The 23,157-nt window shown below is 41.6% G+C and overlaps 1 protein-coding gene across 2 annotated transcripts in view; it reads left to right on the top strand.

Moving 5' to 3' along the window:
• The window catches only part of LOC115086926 (follicle-stimulating hormone receptor-like), a 458,076-nt gene that overhangs the window by 266,761 nt on the left and 168,158 nt on the right, over positions 1 to 23,157 (top strand). The window contains exon 1 of one of the 2 annotated variants that reach the window (XM_029593404.1): positions 6,880 to 7,540. The exons of the other annotated variant lie outside the window; for it this stretch is intronic. The gene's annotated coding sequence lies outside the window, so the exon portion shown is untranslated. Of the gene's footprint in view, positions 1 to 6,879; positions 7,541 to 23,157 lie in introns of those variants that run through there. 2 annotated transcript variants of the gene reach the window in all.

Here is a 23,157-nt window from a genome sequence, read left to right as displayed (position 1 = left end):
ATTCTGACAGGTCCAACACTGGATTTTTTTCTATTCATCTTTGAAGAGATGAGTGGTTCCACAAGACTGAAAAGGGATCAATGTCATTTATTTTTATAAAATTAGTACCATGGAGGACATTGGAAACTAGAGGCTGTTGGAAAAATAATGGAGACCCTATTAAAGGATAGTGAAGTATCTTGAATTCAGTAGGTGATATGATCCAAGGTAATATGGATTTACCAAAGGGAGAACATGTCAAACAAATCTACATAATGTATTTGATTTGGTGTTCAGAGAATCAGGGGTGTGTACTCAATGCAGCATATTTGAATTTCAGTAAACTGTTTGATAGTGGCCCACATATGTTACAGACCAGAACCACCCATGTCCCATGCAGACCCTACCCCGCCCCTTTTTTTCTCTTTCCCATTTATGCTCTTACCAGGATACATGTGCATACTCAGTCGTTTCTTAAAATCTATGCTGCATGTGTTGCCCAAGATTCTCGCATATCTCCCAGTTTTGTAACACACACAGGGGTAGATTTTAAAAGGGTTACGCTCATAAGGTACACGCGTGACCCTTTTAAAACACCCCTGCGCGCTGCCGAGCCTATTTTGCATAGGCTCGGCAGCGCGCGCAAGTCCCGGACGTGCATAAGTCCCGGGGTTTCACAAGGGGGGCGTGTCGGGTGGGCGGCGCGTCGTTCGGGGCATTCCGGGGGGCGTTGGGGGTGGTGTCAGCCCAGGGGCATTCCGGGGACGCAGCCAAGGCCTCCATAACAGCCCCCGGGTCGGGAGATGGCGCGCCAGCAGCCTGCTGGCGCGCAAGTTACGCCTGCCAGAGGCAGGCGTAACTTTTACAGTAACGGTGAGGGGGGCTTTAGATAGAGCTGGGGGGGGTGGAGGGAACGGGCAGCGTGCGCAGGGCTCGGCGCGCGCAAGGTGCACAAATGTGCACCCCCTTGCGCGCGCCGACCCCAGATTTTATAAGATATGTGCGGCTATGCGCATATCTTATCAAATCCAGCGTACTTTTGTTTGCTCCTGGTGCGCGAATAAAAGTACACGCGCGTGCTTTTTTAAAATGTACCCCACAGTGTTTTAAAATGCACCTGTATGGTTTTCATCCCTGCAAAACTCATTAATTCAGCCCTTATTGTATTGGCATGAAGATGTTGTTATTGATATTACTGCTACAAAGAACATTTATTATTAACTGCCATTAAATATATTAACAGCTGGTGGGACTGAAATATATAATTGAAACAAAATAATCTCAGTAGGACAAAGACCCCTTGTCGATATCATCTAACAAGTTGAGCAACTGAAGAAAAGTTCTCCTGTTGATAATGTATTTAGTTGGATTTTGGGAGAGTCATATAGACCAATAGGTTTATTGAAGATTTTTGAGATGGCCATGTAACAAAAAAAAGATTAGAAGAATTCTTATCACAATAAGCGATGCACCTTTTCAGTAGTCTATGAAAAATGGACAAAGGACTGCCAAACTATGGGAAATGATTTATTCACTACTGTTTTTTTTTCCTCTTCTGGGCTCTGTTATGGAAACATTCACTGCATATAGGCAAAAGTCATTAGTGAATATGAGCAATTTCAGTTGGGGAGAGGGGTTCTGTCTTGAAATATCTAATTTCCAGAGCTGGCAGTGACAGTATTGGATTCTTTCATTGATTTTAGAAAGTTCATATTGCAAGTCAAACAATTTGATCATGATAAGATGGGTAAAGGCATAACACGCCTAGAGTCCTGTTTGCAAATGTAAATAATTGCTCCTAATGATGATAGAAACTAAAATGATACAGTAGATTTTAGGTTATGAGAGAACTTCTGTTTTCTGAATTTTTTTTTCATTTCAAATATTTTATATAGCCTATAATAACTTTATTTCCCAAAGAAAAAGCTTTCAGAATAGGATTTATTTTACTAGGTGGCTTGTCAATTATTCAGAGCTATGGACAGTTATCAAGAAAGGACAAAAAAAGGTGGTAAGAGATGGCATTATCTCTGTTAGCAAACATCCCTCCCAAATCTGAACAAAAATTAGTATATTTTGTAATGTTGAAGACAATTTTTAAAGCCATTTGACTGTGAAGTAAGTTGCAAAGTGCATTGTATTTCATGTTGTCTATAATTACTCAGAAGCAATTTGTAGAATCTGCATAAATGTGAAGATTGTAGTAACTGTAGTGCATGTGACAAAAGACTGATTTATTGTAAAGCAAAGAAATTTCCTATGGAAATGAGATCAATTTAAAATACTTCAGTGTCCTATTACACATCTAAAAAGTACTTTATAACAAAGTACTTTCAAAATGGGACTGTGATGCATATGTAAATGAGAGCAATTAATGTCAGTTATGATATGGTATATGCAGATGAGAAAGCAGTGTGAGCCAAAATGTGCAATAGCTCACAAAGCATAAATATAATAACCCTCTGTGTAAAATAGATTTGGAGTATTCATGATAACATAAGGACAAAAAATTATAATCAAATGATACATTTACATATAGAGTATTCATTGTTTAGATATTACTTTTATATAGCCCTAGAAAGAAAAAAATTAGACTCTTAAAAGATGTGAAAATGTCTGATGAAGGTTAGATAATTCAGTAGCTGGAGTGAATATATTTTAATGAATATAATCTCAATGGGGAAGACTGGATTGATCTTTAAGGACTGATTCACCCATTTAAAGGTCGGCAAGGAGACTGAAGCACACAGCTATTTGTGATAGTCTGGTGAATATCTTTTTTGCTGTCTTAAGTTGGAAAAGTAGCTCTTCAAGACCCAGAATACAAAAGAATAGGTCACTAATGAGCACATAATGAGGGATTTTATTCAGGTCATTCTCCATATAGCAAAATTCATCTGCTTCATTTAACTATGTATGAGACCCCAGTTAGCCAGAAACTTTTCATCTGGTTAAAAACTTATCTGGCTAACTTGGGCATGAGGCAAGAGTTTTCTAGAAGGTGGCAATCTGGATGTTAGCTTGATAAATGCTGATTTTCAGCATTATCCGGCTAACATAGCCAGATAACTTTAGGTCAGAGCTTCCCAAACCTGTCCTGGGGATGCCACAACCAGTTGGGTTTTCAGGATATCCACAATGAAAATGCTTGAGATATATTTGCAATAAACAGAGTCTCCATTATATGCAAATTTGTAGGGTCCCAAGAACTGTTGCGCTGGGAGTGGACCCTTGGCCTGGTACAGGATTGGTACGGCCCTGCAGTCAGACCCGGAGAGCACCTGCCACCAGGAGGCGGAGCACAGGAGGAGACAGAGGCTAGCTGGAGCCTCACCAATAGCACCCCCGGGTTCCCTCAGGTTGAACCCTTGGTTACCCGGGCCACCTGGTCTTAGGTGGGCCTCGCAGGGTCTCCTAGAGAGAAAGTTCAAGGGAGTGCCCACCACGAACAAGGGTGTGTGGTTGGTGTTCAGATAAGGAAGTTCAGAGGTTGCAGGAGGCCAGAATAGAGTGTCCGAGTGTATAGCGAGAATCAAGGCCAGAGTCTTGGTGCAGAATGGTCAGCCAGGCGATAGAATGCAAATTAGGGGGAGAGGAGGAGTCGGGGCGGGGAGGGGAGGGGTTGGGGTGGGGTGGGGCGGAGTCAGTGGTGTCTTCGCTGCTGGCGATAATGTTACTAACATTACTAACATTATCGTCAGCAGTAGCGCGCCAAATACCACCTTTCACGGTGGCGCTATTTGGTGCAAAAGCCGGCAGCCGGCGCACCACCATGGTGCGAAGGCTGCGGGCTTTCGCAGGCCCGCGCCCCCCCTTTTCACAGGATTCATCATTCCTCGCATGAATCCTGGCCTAAGAGAGAGAGATGACTATACCAAGTGAGCTAACTGGCTGCCTGTCACTTCAAGGATAAGATTTAAACAGAGTATATAATATGGACAGTATATAATATGGATGAGCAAGTGCAGTCAGGTTTCCAGTATAATCTAATATTCATTAGGGATATAATGAAAAGTTGTCCAGTTAGACGCTTTTGAGGACCAAAGATGCCAATCCTTGATGTAAAAATCCATAAGTCTACACGGCCCAACCTTCCGAGAGAATAGATTGAGGTAGTACAGTCCTCTATGGGAAATGCACTTGTAAGGAGGACCTGCTTGCCATCCCTGCATATGAGAACTACAAGATGCCATAATAAGGAATATATCTTTTCTGTTACAGCCCCTATTGTTTGGTTAGAGATCTTTAGAATTACAGGATGCTCAGAAGACAACAAAAATTGTTCTGTATTTTACTATTTTCTATCTTGGTTTTAATGGTACAATTCAGTACACTTTCATCTGGGTCTGAAACTCATCTTAAATTTATTTAATCATTCTGATATTGATTTAGATATTGATCATATGTTGTTTTGTGCCATTTGTCTTTTTGTTTTTATTATTTACGAATTCATTATTATTAATTTTGCATATAGGATTTTTTTAATACTTTTGTGTGAGCTAATGCTCCCTCCAAAAAAAAAGTGATCTATACATTTTTCAATTAAATGATTTAAGTTCATAAAGATTGGTACAAACCTATATACTGTTTGAAACTGGAAAAACACTAGACATGGAGTTAACTCCCCTTGTTTCAACTGAACTTTCACAATAATGGGTGGATTTGTATCTAATTTAATAAACTTGTGTGCCTGGCCATGCTGCCATCCAAATATATAAGATACTTGTTACTGAGCCAGACTGATTTTCCAGAAAAACTGCCTTGCACATCCGGAAGAAAGCAACTGCCAATGTATTTCATCGTAAATATTATGTGGCCTTTTTTCAAGTGATAGTACAGTAGTTGTAAATATGCAAATATGAATATGTATATTCCCTAAACACCCAAGAAAAATCACTTTGCCAAGGGCATATACACTTTATCTATTTTCCAGCTGGGAAATGTGGTTTCCTAATTTCGGTTTCAAGATATTTGCAAGCACACTGGACACTATAATGTCACTTTCTAAATCTGACCTGTTTTTATCAAATATTCAAATACAGTAGAAAGTAGAAACAATCTATCTTACAGACAAAGAACAGAATTTGCTTCACATGCTGGCCTGCCAAATTATGAGACATTCCAAATAAAAGTTTCCTTCTCAGTTAAATATTATTTATTTATTATTTGTAACGGAGAGAAAACGGGGCATTTCATATGAATATGCATTGCATTGCAGCTCTAATCAATGCAGTTCACACACACTCTCATTTTATCTCAAAATTCTTTAAATCGCAACACCACCTGGTGTTCTGCTTTCCTTGCCAAGACAAGACAAATCTGTGGGAGAGACCTTGAAGTGTGTTACTCTGGTTGCAGCTCACAGATGTGCAATAAAATGAACTAGGCTTCCTCTTTTAATGAACAGCAATAACTTACTGCTTGAATCTAATTGAAGGCTCAGACTAACAGCTTCAAATTAGTTTTCCCAGTTAAATACAGTAATTCCTAAAGAACAGATTTGGACATTTTTATGAGTCTGAAGGAGCAACGAGCAGATTTAATACAGAAAGTAGACCACTATAGAAGAAAACGTATTCCCTGGTGAAAAATGGCTACAATGGCAATATAAAATGACACCCTGATGTTGATTTTGGGCTCACTGTTGTATTACATGGAGTGAAAATAATTCTAAAAATATCCATTCTGAGGCCATAAATTATGGAATATAACACAATTATTAAGATTTGGAATTTAACCAGGAATGAAACTGGACTCTGCAATGGCTTTCTTTTATTTGGCTTTAATTCTAATTATATGTTAGTTACTTGTAAGGTGATATATTACTTTATAATTGCCCAGTTGTTTTCATATGAAATTAAGTGGCTTGTCACTGCAATGTAGCACATAAATTCTTTCTTTATCCATTGATGTCTAAACATAGATCATAGTTCTTTAGAGGGATGTGATCAAAGCATGTTTTTCTAAACAAAAACCCAGAATAGGCAGTGGGAGGTGGAACACCAAGTACGAGGCATTCTTGGCTGTTGTGAAAATTTCACTGTTGTGGAAAAAGTTGAAAAAGTTCCAAAATTATGCATTAAATATTGTTGGCAAACACTGAGCTGGCCGTTGACTGTTAAACTTTAATTGCACAATATTTCATTGTTTCTCAATGTACAAATTCCTTTTGCAGCTCCCATTCTGGTGCAGTCATTGACCATGCAGCCTTTGAGGAAGCAGATTTCAATAAGCGGGGTTGTGTACAAAGAACACAGGCTATTTTAGATGGTGCACATTGTGCCAGTTCAAGGGAAACTACCTGCTTTGTTTCCAGATAAAAACAAGTAGGCACAAAGTGTGCGTGTTAAAAGTGTCCACATACTTTATACCTGCATTTCTGTGGGTGGCCAAATGGAGGAAAAGTAGCACATGCGCTTTTTTAAATCCCATTATAGGCACGCTATGTGTTTTTCCCTAACCTAAACATGCGTTGTGTATACTTTTAGCTGCATTTGAGGAGGGTGATTTTCAGTCAGGCCATTTTGCCAGATAAGTGTCTTTGAAATTGTAAAATTGGCTTTCAAATTTGTTGCTTTGTGCTCTGGCTCCTCTGGATTAATTTTTTCCTTGATATTTGATATTTTTCCTGGCTCCCCCTAGCTGTACTATCCTATTCTTCATGGATATCATTGTTCTTGAGAAAAAGGAAGTGTATTTGTTCAACATAAATGCAACCTCCACCCTCCAAACATACACACACACACCAAATGAGGACATGTTGGGTTTGTTCCAAATGGAATGAACTGAAAATAGCCTCTGATGATTCAGGGTCAGCACAAGGGGAAGCGTGGCAGGACGGGTTTCTGCCACTGACAACCGACCCTGCTCTCCAGTGGTGTAATCTTTGCCATTGCTAGTCTAGGCTGGGCACAAGAGAAACAGAGAGCAGATCCAATTAGCTGCTGGCAGAGAAAGGAAGCAATGAGATTAAGAGGCCCCAAGCTATGTGAGAAAGCATGTGAGTATGTGTGTGTGTAAAAGAGAAAAAGTATCTGTGTATGTGTTCGTATGTGTGAGAGAAAGCATGTATCTGTGCGAGAGAAGGAGACTGCCTATGTGTATGGGGGGGAGAGAAAGGATGCCTACCTGTTTGTGTGTGTATGAGAGAGGATGCCTGCTTGCCTGTGAGTGTGTGTGTGAGATAGAGGAAGCCTGCTTGCCTGTGTGTGTGAGAAAGAAAGGGAGCCTGCCTGCTTGCATGTGAAAGAGAGCGTACCTGTGTGCCCGTGTCTGTGTGTCTATGTATGTATATGTGAGAGAGAGGGGGATGTGTCTGCCTATATCTATGTGTATGTGTGTGTGTGTGTGAGTGTGAGAGGGCACTTGCCTGTATGTGTGTGTTTGAGAGAGAGAGAGTGAGAGATCCCTCAGCCTGCTGCCTGAGTGTGTGTTTGAAAGAAGGAGCCTGCCTGCTTATGTGCAAGAAGGGATGGAGAAAGTTTGTGAAACCCTCACCACCACGATTGCCACCAACTAATCCATGATAGGCTCAGGGTGACTGGAAATCAAGAGTTCACAGGTATGGAGAGCAGGGGATTTTTCCATCCTTATTCATTTTAATTATTGGGTATTTGATGTGTTTTCTATTTTGAAAAATTGTATTGCTGTTTGGAAAAGTTTCTAATTTTTATATGATTTTTAATTATTTAATATCATTATGTTCTTCAGCTACTTGGAAATATTCTTTTTATTAGTATGGTTTTATTACTATGATGTTTTATATTTTGTGATTTTATTATTTGATGTTTTATCAGGAATGGTAGCATATCTGTTTTTCCATTGTTGTATTACATACAGAGTCTGATTTGTTGTTTCCATTTTACTTTTTGTCTGTGCATTTCTGTTTATACTTTCTGGTCTTTTTATTAGGTATTTCTTGAGGGCATGTCTGTATTCTACATGAGTGATCAAGGTGAGGTACTCTGCTAGTGTGTAGTTTTGGTGTAGGCAGATACAGCAATCTAGCTTGATCTGTTTTCCTAATAAGAAAGGTGGAAAGAAGGCAAAACAATTACCGGCATGGTTAAAAGGGGAGGTGAAAGAAGCTATTTTAGCCAAAAGATCTTTATTCAAAAATTGGAAGAAGGATCCAACAGAAGAAAATAGGATAAAGCATAAATGTTGGCAAGTTAAATGTAAGACATTGATAAGACAGGCTAAGAGAGAATTTGAAAAGAAGTTGGCTGTAGAGGCAAAAACTCACAGTAAAAACTTTTTTAAATATATCTGAAGCAGAAAGCCTGTGAGAGAGTTGGACCGTTAGATGATCGAGGGGTTAAAGGGGAACTTAGAGAAGATAAGGCCATCGCGGAAAGATTAAATGATTTCTTTGCTTCGGTGTTTACTGAAGAGGATGTTGGGGAGGTACCCGCAATGGAGAAGGTTTTCATGGGTAATGATTCAGATGGACTGAATCAAATCACGGTGAACCTAGAAGATGTGGTAGGCCTGATTGACAAACTGAAGAGTAGTAAATCACCTGGACCGGATGGTATACACCCCAGAGTTCTGAAGGAACTAAAAAATGAAATTTCAGACCTATTAGTAAAAATTTGTAACTTATCATTAAAATCATCCATTGTACCTGAAGACTGGAGGATAGCAAATGTAACCCCAATATTTAAAAAGGGCTCCAGGGGCGATCCGGGAAACTAAAGACAGGTTAGCCTGACTTCAGTGCCAGGAAAAATAGTGGAAAGTGTTCTAAACATCAAAATCACAGAACATATAGAAAGACATGGTTTAATGGCACAAAGTCAGCATGGCTTTACCCAGGGCAAGTCTTGCCTCACAAATCTGCTTCACTTTTTTGAAGGAGTTAATAAACATGTGGATAAAGGTGAACCAGTAGATATAGTATAATTGGATTTTTAGAAGGCGTTTGACAAAGTTCCTCATGAGAGGCTTCTAGGAAAAGTAAAAAGTCATGGGATAGGTGGCGATGTCATTTCGTGGATTGCAAACTGGCTAAAAGACAGGAAACAGAGAGTAGGATTAAATGGGCAATTTTCTCAGTGGAAGGGAGTGTACAGGGGAGTTCCTCAGGGATCTGTATTGGGACCCTTACTTTTCAATATATTTATAAATGATCTGGAAAGAAATACGACGAGTGAGATAATCAAATTTGCAGATGACACAAAATTGGTCAGAGTAGTTAAATCACAAGCAGATTGTGATAAATTGCAGGAAGACCTTGTGAGACTGGAAAATTGGGCATCCAAATGGCAGATGAAATTTAATGTGGATAAGTGCAAGGTGATGCATATAGGGAAAAATAACCCATGCTATAATTACACAATGTTGGGTTCCATATTAGGTGCTACAACCCAAGAAAGAGATCTAGGTGTCATAGTGGGTAACACATTGAAATCGTCGGTACAGTGTGCTGCGGCAGTCAAAAAAGCAAACAGAATGTTGGGAATTATTAGAAAGGGAATGGTGAATAAAACGGAAAATGTCATAATGCCTCTGTATCGCTCCATGGTGAGACCGCACCTTGAATATTGTGTACAATTCTGGTCGCCGCATCTCAAAAAATATATAATTGCGATGGAGAAGGTACAGAGAAGGGTTACCAAAATGATAAGGGGAATGGAACAACTCCCCTATGAGGAAAGACTAAAGAGGTTAGGACTTTTCAGCTTGGAGAAGAGACGACTGAGGGGGGATATGATAGAGGTGTTTAAAATCATGTGAGGTCTAGAACAGGTAGATGTGAATCGGTTATTTACTCTTTCGGATATTAGAAAGACTAGGGGGCACTCCATGAAGTTAGCATGGGGCACATTTAAAACTAGTCAGAGAAAGTTCTTTTTTACTCAACACACAATTAAACTCTGGAATTTGTTGCCAGAGGATGTGGTTAGTGCAGTTAGTATAGCTGTGTTTAAAAAAGGATTGGATAAGTTCTTGGAGGAGAAGTCTATTACCTGCTATTAAGTTCACTTAGAGAATAGCCACTGCCATTAGCAATGATTACATGGAATAGACTTAGTTTTTGGGTACTTGCCAGGTTCTTATGGCCTGGATTGGCCACTGTTGGAAACAGGATGCTGGGCTTGATGGACTCTTGGTCTGACCCAGTATGGCATTTTCTTTTTTCTTTTTTTTAAATTTATATTTTATTACGTTTTCAACAGTTTTACACTTATGAAATCAGGAAATCATGGAAAAATGTAACAATAATCATATGTATCTTATACATACATATTGAAAAAGCATTAGTTTACGTGGAAACCTTCAATATTACACTCCCATTAACCTATAATTGGGGGGAGGCAATAATTTTATATAATAGAAAACAAAAGTAACCAGTAGTATACTAAATACAGGTAGGAGAAGTTATTTTCTTTTTTACTTGGCCTCTGTCTCTGATACAGAAGTTAGAGCCTTGTCTGATAGAAAAACTTCCAATTGGATCGGATCTAAAAATCCATGTTTCTTTCCTTTATAATTTAACAGACATAAACACGGAAATTTTAGAAAAAATGTTGCAACAAGTGCCACAACTTTTGATTTTAAGGTCAAAAAAGTCCTCCTCCTAGCCTGAGTAGCACGTGCTACATCAGGGTAGATTTGGACTCGATGTCCACAAAATAATATATCTTTTACTGAGAAATATTTTTTAAATAGCTTTTCTTTATCCTGTTCAACTAAACAAGAAATTATCAAAGTAGCTCTGCTATTTATCAGGTCTACCGAGTCTTCTAAAAAGGTTGATAGGCCTGGTGAGGATGGTTCTTCCCCTTGGTCAAAACCTCTAATATTAGAGGTTTTCCTAGGTAAATAATAAATTTTTGAAAGCTTGGGGATTTCTTCATCCTCATATAGCAGAATTTCCTTTAAATATTTCTTAAATAGTTCCCAGGGTGAGAGAAGTCTCGTTATAGGAAAATTAATTAAACGTAAATTTTTTACCCTCATTAAATTTTCCATATATTCCATTTCCTTGTGAATGATAAGACTGTCCTTAATAAAAGCATTTCCTGACTCTTGTACCAATTGTAATTTACTTGTGACAGTTAACATATCCTTTTCACATTTCTCTATTTTCTTTTCATGCAATTCAATAGACATCCTTAATTACTGATAATAGTGATTCATTCATTTGAATAATATTACCATCTAACCTCATAATCATTCTCCCTAGATCTTCAAGGGTAAAATTCCCCTGTATTCCTCCAGGGGATAAGCTACCCTGACTAACAGCAGGAACAATCCCTTCTACTATGGAAGTAATTGTTTTCTCAGTCCCAGGAACTTCAGCCTGATTTTTTAGGCTAATGTCCACTTGGACTTGTCCTACCGGAGTTCTCACTGGATCCGATGTCACCACTCCAGCGGGTTGTAGGGGAGACTTTGGGCCTTCACCGGGACTCAGAGAAGCAAACAAATCTGCTCCTTCACTGTCCTCTTTCGGTGTATCCACCAACCTTACCACGTGGTGGTTCATGGGTCCTGTGGTGCGTTGTTGACCGGGTGACGAGGTTACAATCCGGGCCTTCCTCTTTCTCCCCATTAAACAATTATATTCCAAGAAAATATGTATTGCCGGCTCCCGGCCTTCTCCGGCCTAAGCCGTCCAAAGCCGCGTGCCCCTTCGGTTCGCGCGGCTTAGGCGAGGCGCCGGCGGCTGCGTGGCGCCGCCCCTCCGCAGATTTTATAGTCGGGGGTGTGGGGGACGTCCGACTGACGTCACTAGTCAGCAACTGCAGCCTGGCATCTCTGCTGTTGTTTTACCGGCACAGTATCTCAGTTGGAGCGGACTCTCCTCGTTCCTGCACGCCTCCTCCTGCTTCTGTGCAGCCCCTCCGCAGATTTTATAGTCGGGGGGGGTGGGGGACGTCCGACTGACGTCACTAGTCAGCGACTGCAGCCTGGCGTCTCTGCTATTGTTTTACTGGCACAGTATCTCAGTTGGAGCGGACTCTCCTCGTTCCTGCACGCCTCCTCCCCAGTATGGCATTTTCTTATGTTCTTATGTTCCTGAAAATCTGGGGATATTTTCATATTCATTAAAAAAAAAAAAATTCACTTCCTCGGTCCACTCTGAACTCCCTCTCACCCTCCCAAAAACAAACCAGAGCCTCCAAGGCCCTCTGACTCGCCCTCCCTTGCTACTCTCTCAAAAGAAGATGAAATGCCTGGGCCTACACAGCTGGGCTTAACTAAAACCTGCCAGGAACCTCCAACCCTCCAAATCCTGACCCATACTTTGAATCAAATGATGGGGCATGAGAAGTCCCTGGCCCCCACTTATCCCATCATCAGGGCTCCCATTGGTCTAAAGGGGAGAGACAATGTCCACTCACTCCTGTTCTGGCTAGCAGTGGCTTTAAAAATGGTCCGGGAGCGACCTTCTGCACTCGGGCCGTATTGCCAATATTCAAAATGGCACCGGTGCTACCTTTGCCCTCACTATGTCGACATAGTGAGGGCAAAGGTAGCACCTGCGCCATTTTGAATATTGGCTAATCGGCCCGAGTGCAGAAGGTCGCTTCTGCCCTCACTATGTCGATATAGTGAGGGCAAAGCTAGCGCCGGCACCATTTTGCCCTCACTATGTCGACATAGTGAGGGCAAAGGTAGCACCGGCGCCATTTTGAATATTGGCAAATCGGCCCGAGTGCAGAAGGTCGCTCCCGGACCCCCGCTGGACTTTTGGCAAGTCTTGTGGGGGTCAGGAGGCCCCCCAAGCTGGCCAAACATCCCTGGGGGTCCGGGAGCGATCTCCTGCACTCGTGACGTCGGGTCACAGGAACCAAATGGTGCCGGCGCTACCTTTGCCCTGTCATATGGTAAGGGCAAAGGGCCACCGGCGCCATTTCTCTTAATGCAGCCGTGGCCCGAGAGTGGGAGATCGCACCGGGACACCCCCCCCCCCCCCCCACTGGACCCCAGGTAATTTAAAACATTTTGGGGGGGTTCGGGAGGTTGGGGGATTTCTTTTAAAGGGTCGGGGTGAGTTTTAGTGTTGTTTTGGTGTGCCGGTTTTCCCGCCCTCCCCCGATTTACGATTTTTGACGATAAATCGGGGGAATTGTTATTGTATCGCAGCTCTAACGATTTTTGACGATTTAAAATATATCTGACGATTGTTTTAAATCGTCAAAAAACGATTCACATCCCTAAAAGGAAAGATTGTTACTTTAAACAGGGAGATGGGGAGGGAATGATAGGAGCTGTGAGAAAGAAGATTGAAAGTACATAGGAAACAGGCTACTCTGTAACAGATGATAGCCAAATAAATTAACATTGAGTATACAATTTGGAGAAACAATAAGAACTATGTACAACGGGTGTAAGGGGGGTTTGCGTGGAAGGTTCGGGTGTGTTTACATGGTTCAGATATGTTTGCAAGGGGTGAGAAGGGTGTTATTGTTGATTGGCTTGTTTGAAGAGCCAAGTTTTAAAGTTGGCTCTGAATTTTCAGGTGCAGGTCTCGAGCCTGAGGTTGGGGAATAGAGAATTCCAGAGTGTGGGTCCAGCAATGGTTAGGGCTCGTTCCCTTGTGGAAGTAAGGTGTGCTTTTTTTAGTGAGGGTACATGGAGGGTTCCATTATTGGAGGCTCTGGTGGATTTTTTGGATTGTACCGGGCAGAATGGATCAACGAGCCAGTTTGAGTTTTGTGAGAGTATAGCTTTGTGTGTCAGTGTTAGGGTTTTGTATACGATGTGAGAGGGGATTGGAAGCCAATGTAAGTTCTTGAGGAGGGGAGTAATATGGTCATATTTGCGGGCGTTAGAGATGGTTCTCGCTACTGCATTCTGCAGCATTTGGAGGGGTTTTATTGTAGAGTATGGAAGGCCTAGGAAAAGGGAGTTACAGTAGTCCATTTTTGTTGAGAGAGTGGCTTGAATGACGGTGTGAAAATCAATGGCATGAAGTAATGGTTTCAGTTTCTTCATGACATTAAGTGTGAAGAAACCTTCCTTGAGGATCAGATTGATATGTTTTTTTTAGGTTCAGTTGTTGGTCTATTTGTACCCCAGTTAGTGTAACTGGCTTTAAAAAAGGTATATATAAGTTCTTAGAGGAAAAATCCATAAACCGCTATTAATCAGTTAAAAATAGTAGCTTGAGATCTATTTCATTTTTTTGTACTTGCCAGGTACTTGTGACTTGGATTGGCCACTGTTGGAAACAGGATGCTGGGCTTGATGGACCCCTGGTCTGACCCAGTATGGCATATCTTATGTTCTTATTGTTATGACCATTGGTCGCAGATGGCTGCGACTGATTGTGCTTAACTCCTGCTCTGCTCTCCTGCACTCCCTGGGGCTGCTCGCGACTCTTGCCAGCTTTCACCCCTGCATTCCCCAGGACTCCTCATGGCAGCCCGGACGCCGCTGCCATCTTCCTCGACTTCGGGTCATCCTAGGTGCACGCGCGTGCCACCGCACCCTCCTTTCTAGCCTTCTCGGCGGGAACCTCGGGGGCATCTCCGGTTGATGACATCATCAGACCGAGGTATTTAAACTCCACCTTCGCCATCAGCTAGCCGACTTGGCAACAAGTTCTGTATGTCTTCGACTACTGCTTCCTGTTCCTGAGACTACGCTTTGTGCCTTGACTGTGAACCCTGTCTGGTATCCGCTCCTTGGGGCCAGTGCATGCACCGGAAATTCGCTCTCCTGGCCACCATGGTCGGCCCCTGTCACATGGTAGGAGCAATGGATGGCCGGCGCCATCTTGTGCTCCTACCATGTGACAGGGGCCAACCAATGGCACCGGTAGCCCCTGTGACATAGAAAGGGCAAAGGCTATCGGTGCCATTTTGAATACCGGCAGCCGACGGCCTGAGTACAGGAGATAGCTCCAGGACCCTCACTGGATCACCAGGAACTTTTGGCAAGCCTTGCGTGGGACTCCTGACCTCCCCAAGACTTGCCAAAAGTCCCTGGTGGTCCAGCGAGGTTTCGAAGCAATCTCCTGCAATCGGGCCGTCGGCTGCTGGTATTCAAAATGGTGCCGATAGCCCTTATGACATAGTAAGGGCAAAGGCTATTGGCGCCATTTTGAATACCGGCAGCCGACGGCCCGAGTGCAGGAGATCGCTCCAGGACCCCCGCTGGACCACAGGGACTTTTGGCAAGTCTTGGGGGGTTCAAGAGGGTGGGGGTTTATTCGTTAGTGATATGTTGTATTCGTGGGGGTTCACCATACATTTCGTGACCCCCACAAATACAACACATATGGCATATATGTTGCGGATTGCCAATAAGTTGCAAACGAATGCACACCCCTACTGCGGGCCACTACCGGATCTATCCTGAGAAGTATATCATCTGGAGGAGGAGTTCCCCGGCTTACCCCACTCCACGGGCCACTACCGGGGATATCATCAATGAGCAACCATACTACTCTGGACTGTGTCTTTCTTCCCACTTGGTGGGTACTTCATCTACGTTCCAGTCTAATAAAGTCTTGATACTAACTGTGTCTGTCTCAGCTGAGGCCATGCCTATTTTGGTGAGTCCCCACAGGGTTCCTCCCTGTGGGTAGAGTCAGTTCTCACAATGATCCAGGGTTCACAACCATACCAGAACATAACACTCCACTCCTCAGGGCAGTTCTACTTCATTATTAGAGGCTCAGCTCACGCTTCCCTGTTCTTTGGTCTGGCCTACGGCATTTCATCATCATCCTATGCTCTGCAGCTCCTCCCTTCGGGGTTACCCTCTGGAGTACCTCCTGATTGGTCTAGCCTCACGCCCCCCAGCAGTCTGTTTGGCATCCCTTCCCTCGGGGTCCTTGCCCAGGCATCACCTCCAGTCTACTCTCTCCGGGGTTCCCTCCTGGTGTCTTGGGATCTCTCTATTGCCTCTCCCAGAGCTCTCCGCTGTCTCTGACCTCGCCTCCCGACAGTGCACACCTGTGCAGGTCCTTCCCACAGGTAGTGTCAACTTGCACCTAAGGCCAAGGGACCACATACCCACAAATGATAACACTTATCCAGGTACATGTACCTGGATACCTTTATCTTAACAGCTATATTCAAATTATATAACCAGTTAAGTACTGAAAAAAAATAAAAAATATATTTATGGCCCTACAGGCCCAGTTTCCACTCTCCATGCTACTAAATGCTTGAAAGTTATGTTGATACAAACACAGAGGGCAAGTTAATAATTTGAATATAGCCAGTTAAGATAAAATTATCCGGGTAAATGTACCTGAAAAACTTTAACCCTGCTCTGAGACATATCTAAACTTAGCTGAATTACATTTGGATAAATCTAAATATTGAAGTTTTATTTTCATTTATTTCATTTATTACATTTCTTAATCACCTATCTGGTACCCTGAGTGATGTACAACAACAACAAAAAAAGGCAAACAAAAATAGCATTAATACACAACAATAAATTAAATTATCATCCAAACAATACAAAGTGCATAAAACTACTTAAAATTTTAACAAAAGTAAATAAAAACATAATATATTAAAGATAATGCAGCAAACAAGATACTATTAACTAGACAAAAAATTAAAATACTATCTAAAATCAACAGAAAGCTTTCTGAAATAAATGAATTTTCAGAAGACAGTTAAAATGAAGATAATTATCTCCTTACAGAGAACATTTCATAAAGAGAGGGTTTCATTGTTAAAGGCACATTTTCTTGCTCTGACTAATTTATTTTTCTTAAAAGAAGGGAAATAGAGTTGACAATCATTACAGGAATATAAATATCAGAATGGTTTATATTTCTTTCAATTAACTATAAGGGTCTTGTGCCATGAATTACATTAAAGGTCAAACAAATGATTTTAAAAACAGATCTAAAAGCAATTGGTAACCGATGAAAACAAGCCAGAAGTGATGTAATGTGATAGTGTAAAGGAGTCCCAGTCAAGAAATTGTTGTCGAATTTTGAACCTTTTGTAAACTATACAATGATTTTTCTGGCAAACCAATAAGAAGCAATTTACAATAATCTAGTAAGGAGAATACTGTTGATTGCATCGTTGTCCTAAATTGATCCTCAAATAAAAAAGGTTTCAACATATAGACCATTCCCAGTTTTAACCAACTGTACTGACATAAGGGCTAGATTTAGGATTTGGGCATCAGTAGGTAGGATTGGAGAGTGGGTGATCCTACAGATCAGATAGTGGATGAAGTCCTCTATTTCCATTCCTCTCCAGAGTCCAAGAGTACCATAGCAGTGCCCCTTTGAAGTGGATTGCTAGAGAAGGTTCCTCCTTGGCACAGTTGCACTCCTATTTGACCTGGTATTGACATCTTCATTAATTGGTGCTCTGGGCAATTGCCTATGTTGCCTTTGCCCAAATCCAGGCCTGGCTGATATAAAGAGGATACTAAGGATTAATAACTATCACACCTCAAAATTTCACATGTAATGTAAATAGTGATATCTTCTTTCTAAATGACCATCATACTGGGCATCATCGTAAGTGAAAACCACATATTCAACTCTGTCATTCTTTATAATCATCAGTCATTTTTTCAATCCCTTATGTGAAAAAAACAAAAATTAGAACCATATTTTTGTTTAAAATTTTCTCTTAGTGGTGAAGATTTGACATCATTTGGAGGGAGGAAAGTCTCACAAAGATGACATTTCTACTATGTTCTCTCACCCTAGCTTGATGGACTCTATAACAGGGTACCGTCAAGCTAGGCCGAGATAACAAAATACAAAATTTCATCTCTGTGAGACTTTCCTCACTCCAAATGATGTCAAATCTTCACTGAGGTATACTGTGCTGTTCATACATTTCATTCTGCATGAAAAACTGGTCCCTAAACCCTAAACTACCACCAACACCTCACCTCGAGCTATGATGACCCTTCTATAGAGATATAAATACTTGACTACTGGGAGGGCGATATAGATAGGCTCTCTCTCTATATCTCTCTCTCTCTCTCCCACTTTCTCTCTCTCTCTCCCTCTCACTTCCTCTCCCTCTTCCTCTCTAAGATGTAAAATAGGAATTATTGCAGGGTACAAAAAGTTACTGTACCATGTGATACTACCAATACAAAGTATGTTATTGCATGGTGCAATAATTCTAAAATGTCAATAAACACACCCCTTTTCTTAGCACAGGCATTATCCATGCATTATCACATTTTGATGAATGTAGGGGTATGTCTGCTAATTTTTTTTTTAGATGGGACAACCAGCACTGCACACAATACTCAAGGTGCAGTTGCACCGTGGATTTATGCAAAGCATTAAGATATTCTCAGTGTTGTTCTCTATTCCCTTCCAAATGATTTCTATTTGCCTTTCTGGCCACCATTGCACACTAAGCTGAAGATTTCAAGGTATTGTATACAAGAACTCCAAACTGGAATCCAGCATTATGTACATGTGGTTGAGATTATTTTCCCTCTCTACATTACTTTGTACTGGTCTGCATTAATTTTCATCTACATTTAGTAGCCCAGTCTCCTAATCTCACAAGGTCCTTTTGTAATTCTTCACAATCCACTACTATTTTAATGACTCAAAACAATTTTGTGTCATTTGTAAATTTGGTCACTTCACTAATTCCTTTCTCCAGATCATTTCTGAATATGTTAAACAAGCCATTAGGCCCGTTCAAACGGGCGAGATTCCGTTGGTCAGAGTCGCTCTCTTCTCCTCTCTTCTGCACAACTTCTTACCCTTCCCACTTACTCATATCCTCTTCTAGGGATGTGAATCGTTTTAGGACGATTAAAATTATCGTCCGATAATTTTAATATCGTCTTAAACCGTTATGGAACACAATACAATACAGATTCTAACGATTTATCGTTATAAATCGTTAGAATCGTGAGCCGGCACACTAAAACCCCCTAAAACCCACCCCCGACCCTTTAAATTAAATCCCCCACCCTCCCGAACCCCCCCCAAATAACTTAAATAACCTGCGGGTCCAGCGGCGGTCCGGAACGGCAGCGGTCCGGAACGGGCTCCTGCTCCTGCATCTTGTCGTCTTCGGCCGGCGCCATTTTCCAAAATGGCGCCGAAAAATGGCGGCGGCCATAGACGAAAAAGATTGGACGGCAGGAGGTCCTTCCGGACCCCCGCTGGACTTTTGGCAAGTCTCGTGGGGGTCAGGAGGCCCCCCACAAGCTGGCCAAAAGTTCCTGGAGGTCCAGCGGGGGTCAGGGAGCGATTTCCCGCCGCGAATCGTTTTCGTACGGAAAATGGCGCCGGCAGGAGATCGACTGCAGGAGGTCGTTCAGCGAGGGTTCCGGCTGAACAACCTACCACTTCACTATCATCAAGAGAAAAAGGAAGGTTAAGACTTATTCCATGGAGTCCTCTCCTTCCCTCCAGAGCTCTATTTCATAGTTTGTAGCCCATGGATTTTGATAGATACCTCTATTACTGGAGATCTAGGAGCAGCTTCCTGGCTACATTACAATGTTATCCTCAATGCAGAGGTTTGTGTGATTTGCCCTGACCCAGGTGGTTTTGATTGCCAATCAAATCATCACACCAGTTGTCCCATCAGCCGTGGTTACAGATATGGTAGTAGAAGAGATGAGGCTGTTGTCCCTCTACCCCCTTCTCACTAAAGTCCAGGAGCAGTCAATCACTACAGTAAGCTCACCCAATTTGTGAAGTAATTTGGGAGGTATATAGCCCACTTCAGCAGCATACTTTGCTGAAGGGAACTCTGTCCACTCTAGCTCAAAGCAGGTGCTTTCTTGATAGACCAGGTGTTATAATACTGTGGGCCATTTGAAATGTTATTACTTCTATAGACATCACTTCTTTATAGTGTTAAAGACTGGGCAACTGTTTCCATGGACCTGCAAGTAAGGGTCTAAGCCCAGGGTAGTACTTTTATGGAGTACATGGGAATATAATCGCTTTAGAATAATGTATTGACACTATACAGGCTTCTAGCCCAGCTGTGGTTAAAGATAGCCTGGCAAACCACAATCGATTAGAGAATCTTGAAAATAATGGCAGGCAAAAGTATCTTAATTTGAGCCCATATCATTTCCTGGGACCTCTTTCTATTTCACCAACTGAAATGCTGAAGAAATATTTTTTGAGGTCCTCAAAGTTCCATGGGAGGCCGTGCCACCTACACCAAAGTGTATATTTTGGCAGGGAAGAAGCATGGAGTCAAGGTGGGGGAGTAAAATATGAAGCCCTTTACTTGGAGAGCCTGCATTTCATGCAGGCCTTGGAAATTGACTTGGAAGATGAATCCATTAGAACCATATTCCAGGTATCCTTTTCCCTTGAGCTGTACTGGGATTGAATTCGGATTTTTTTTTTTTTCATTTTACAAATGAGATGCTTATGTGTGTCACAAAGTTTAAATATATTTCCTGATCCTCAGAAAGAAACATGGCAAGAGAAAACTATTTTTCTTCCATGTCTCAGGAAGTTTTGACTACTGGCACTGAATTTTTCTTACATTTCCTATGCATATTTTTAATTAAATTTCTTCAAAGTAGATATTATTTTTATGACCCTAAGCAGTTTACAACTTTTCTTAATAATAAAATTTCATCCACTTTGGTGGTGGCTCATACTTAGGGCTAGGATCCAGGAGTTAGATTAATATCACACAGGCCGATTTAGTAAAAGTCGCGGGAGTGCGGGCGAGTGCCCGCTCTCCTGTGAGCGTGATTCAGGAGGGAAGAACATGCAAATTAGGGCCCACGGTAAAAAGAGGCGCTAGGGACACTAGCGCATCCCTAGCGCCTCCTTTTTGACAGGAGCAGCAGCTGTCAGCGGATTTGACAGCCGACGCTCAATTTTTCCAGCGTCGGTTCTCGAGCCCACTGACAGCTACGGGTTCGGAAAACGGACGCCGGTCGATTAAAATTTTTTTTTTCAATTTTTGATTTTTTTTTTTAATTTTGGGGCTTCCGACTTAATATCACAATGATATTAAGTCGGAGGGTTACAGAAAAGCAGTTTTTTCTGCTTTTCTGTACACTTCCCCGGTGCCGGCCAAAATTGGCTTTCTGTATCGCGCGAGAATAACTAATAGGGCCATCAACATGCATTTGCATGTTGCGGGCACTATTAATTTCGGGGGGGGGGGGGGGGTTGGACATGCGTTTTCGACGTGCTATTACCCCTTACTGTATAAGGAGTAAAGCTAGCACGTCGAAAACGTGCGTCCAAACCCGGGCTAACACTGTATCGGCCCGACAGTGATTAACAGAGAGCTGTGTTATATTTTCACACCATGTTGTAGTATGCTGTACATAATATGGTAACATAACATATTCCAGTTATTATATAGCAATGTTTAAAATATTTCCACAGTCTGATTTCCCTAGTACTCTTTTTTTGTTAGATTCTTTCCTTCTTTATTTTGGACTACATTGTACTGCTTTTGGTATGTTCTTTTTCTTTTTATGTATTTCTTTGTCTAAATGCTTTGTTTCAAGTATTCTTGAAATGTACTATAAATGCATATAATAAAAACGTTTTTAAATAGATATATGCGCTCTTCTGATTCTCTTAACTTATCCTTCCCTTTAATTCCTACTATTCGCTTTTTGGTTTTCCTCTTTTCATTTCTAATGTGTATATAACTAAAGTTGTATCTCCTACCATTACTGATAGAGAAAGATACTATTCCATGTTAGCCTCTGACAGTCTAGCAATCCCTCCTGCTAACTAGGGGTGTGCATTCGGATTGACCGCATTAGTAAAACGCTACTCATATTTTTTTTTAACTTAAAAAATTGATTCGACATAAACGATCGGATTTCCCACATATCCAACATAGATATGTTGGATATGTGGGAAATCGCGATTGTTGAGCCAAAATAAAAATATAAACCCCCTCACCCTCCTTAATCCCCCCCCCCCGACTTACCACAACTCCCTGGTGATGGAGCGAGGAGTGAGGACGCCATTTCTGCAATCCTTGGCGAGAAGCATGTGACGTCGGCGGCACGTCGAGTGACGCCGACGCCACGTGATTCCCGGCGAGTTCGCGCCGGACGGCTCGTTCGGCCCAAAAAGAACTTTTGGCCAGCTTGGGGGGGCCTCCTGACCAGGGCGAGGAGCCCTGACCCCCCCAAGCTGGCCAAAAGTTCTTTTTGGGCCGAACGAGCCGTCCGGCGTGAACTCGCCGGGAATCACGTGACGCCGGCGTCACTCGATGTGCCGCCGACGTCACATGCTTCTCGCCAAGGATTGCAGAAATGACGTCCTCACTCCTCGCTCGATCACCAGGGAGTTGTGGTAAGTCTGGGGGGGGGGGATTAAGGAGGGTGAGGGGGTTTAAATTTTTTTTTTGCACATATGTACATATACCCAACTCATTGGATTTTTTTTATGTCCATATTGGCCGCAAGTGGGACCCCCTTTCGGACATAAGAAATATGAACATAAAATTTTGCTCTGCACATCCCTGCTGCTAACCTTATTTTCTCCTTATAATTTTGCCATCCTCTTCCTTCTTTGTCCGCATTTCCTGAATGCTAGCAGGGGAATTTCACTCACTTTTTTTCTTCTTACTCCTTTTTTAGCAAACCATAGTGGTTTATTTATTCCATTTCTGACATAAAGATTTGTTGTCATTTCAATTCTTTTTATTGCTGCGAAAGGCAGGTAGAAAGTAGCACACAAAAATAACAAAGTACAAAATTAATCAAAAAATGAAGTACTCAGATCAAATTAATGTGAAAGGTGGTAGAAAACCATCAAGCACCTTCACTCATATGAAATACATATATCATTTTCAATGGAAGGTTCAGTCTGGAAATGTAATGGTTGTAAAAGATTTTCCATTAAAAATGATGTAGATATATATATATATATATATATATATATATATATATATATATATATATATATATATATATATATATATATATATATATATATATTTGATTGAGGGTGCTTGAAATTTTTCACTACTTTTTATTGCTGTTCATAATTCCTTTGTACCTCCAAAATACCTTGATCCTGACAAGGATTCCTTGACAATCATTAATTTTCTTGAAGTCATGCTTTTTTAAATCTAGGACCCTTGGTCTAATATTGTTCCGTTCTGCTTCATTGTTTTCATTGAGACACACTGCATGATGATCACTGGACCCCAAATTGTCTCTTTTCTAACCTCAGTGTTAGCATCTCCATTTGTCTGTACCAGGCCCAGTGTCACCACTCTATAAACAATA

The sequence above is a fragment of the Rhinatrema bivittatum genome, chromosome 3 (genome assembly GCF_901001135.1).
Source record: "Rhinatrema bivittatum chromosome 3, aRhiBiv1.1, whole genome shotgun sequence".
NCBI classification, from domain to species: Eukaryota; Metazoa; Chordata; class Amphibia; order Gymnophiona; family Rhinatrematidae; genus Rhinatrema; species Rhinatrema bivittatum.
The sequence above is the reverse complement of the archived record's forward strand: the minus strand, read 5'-3'. Positions and strand labels throughout refer to the sequence as shown.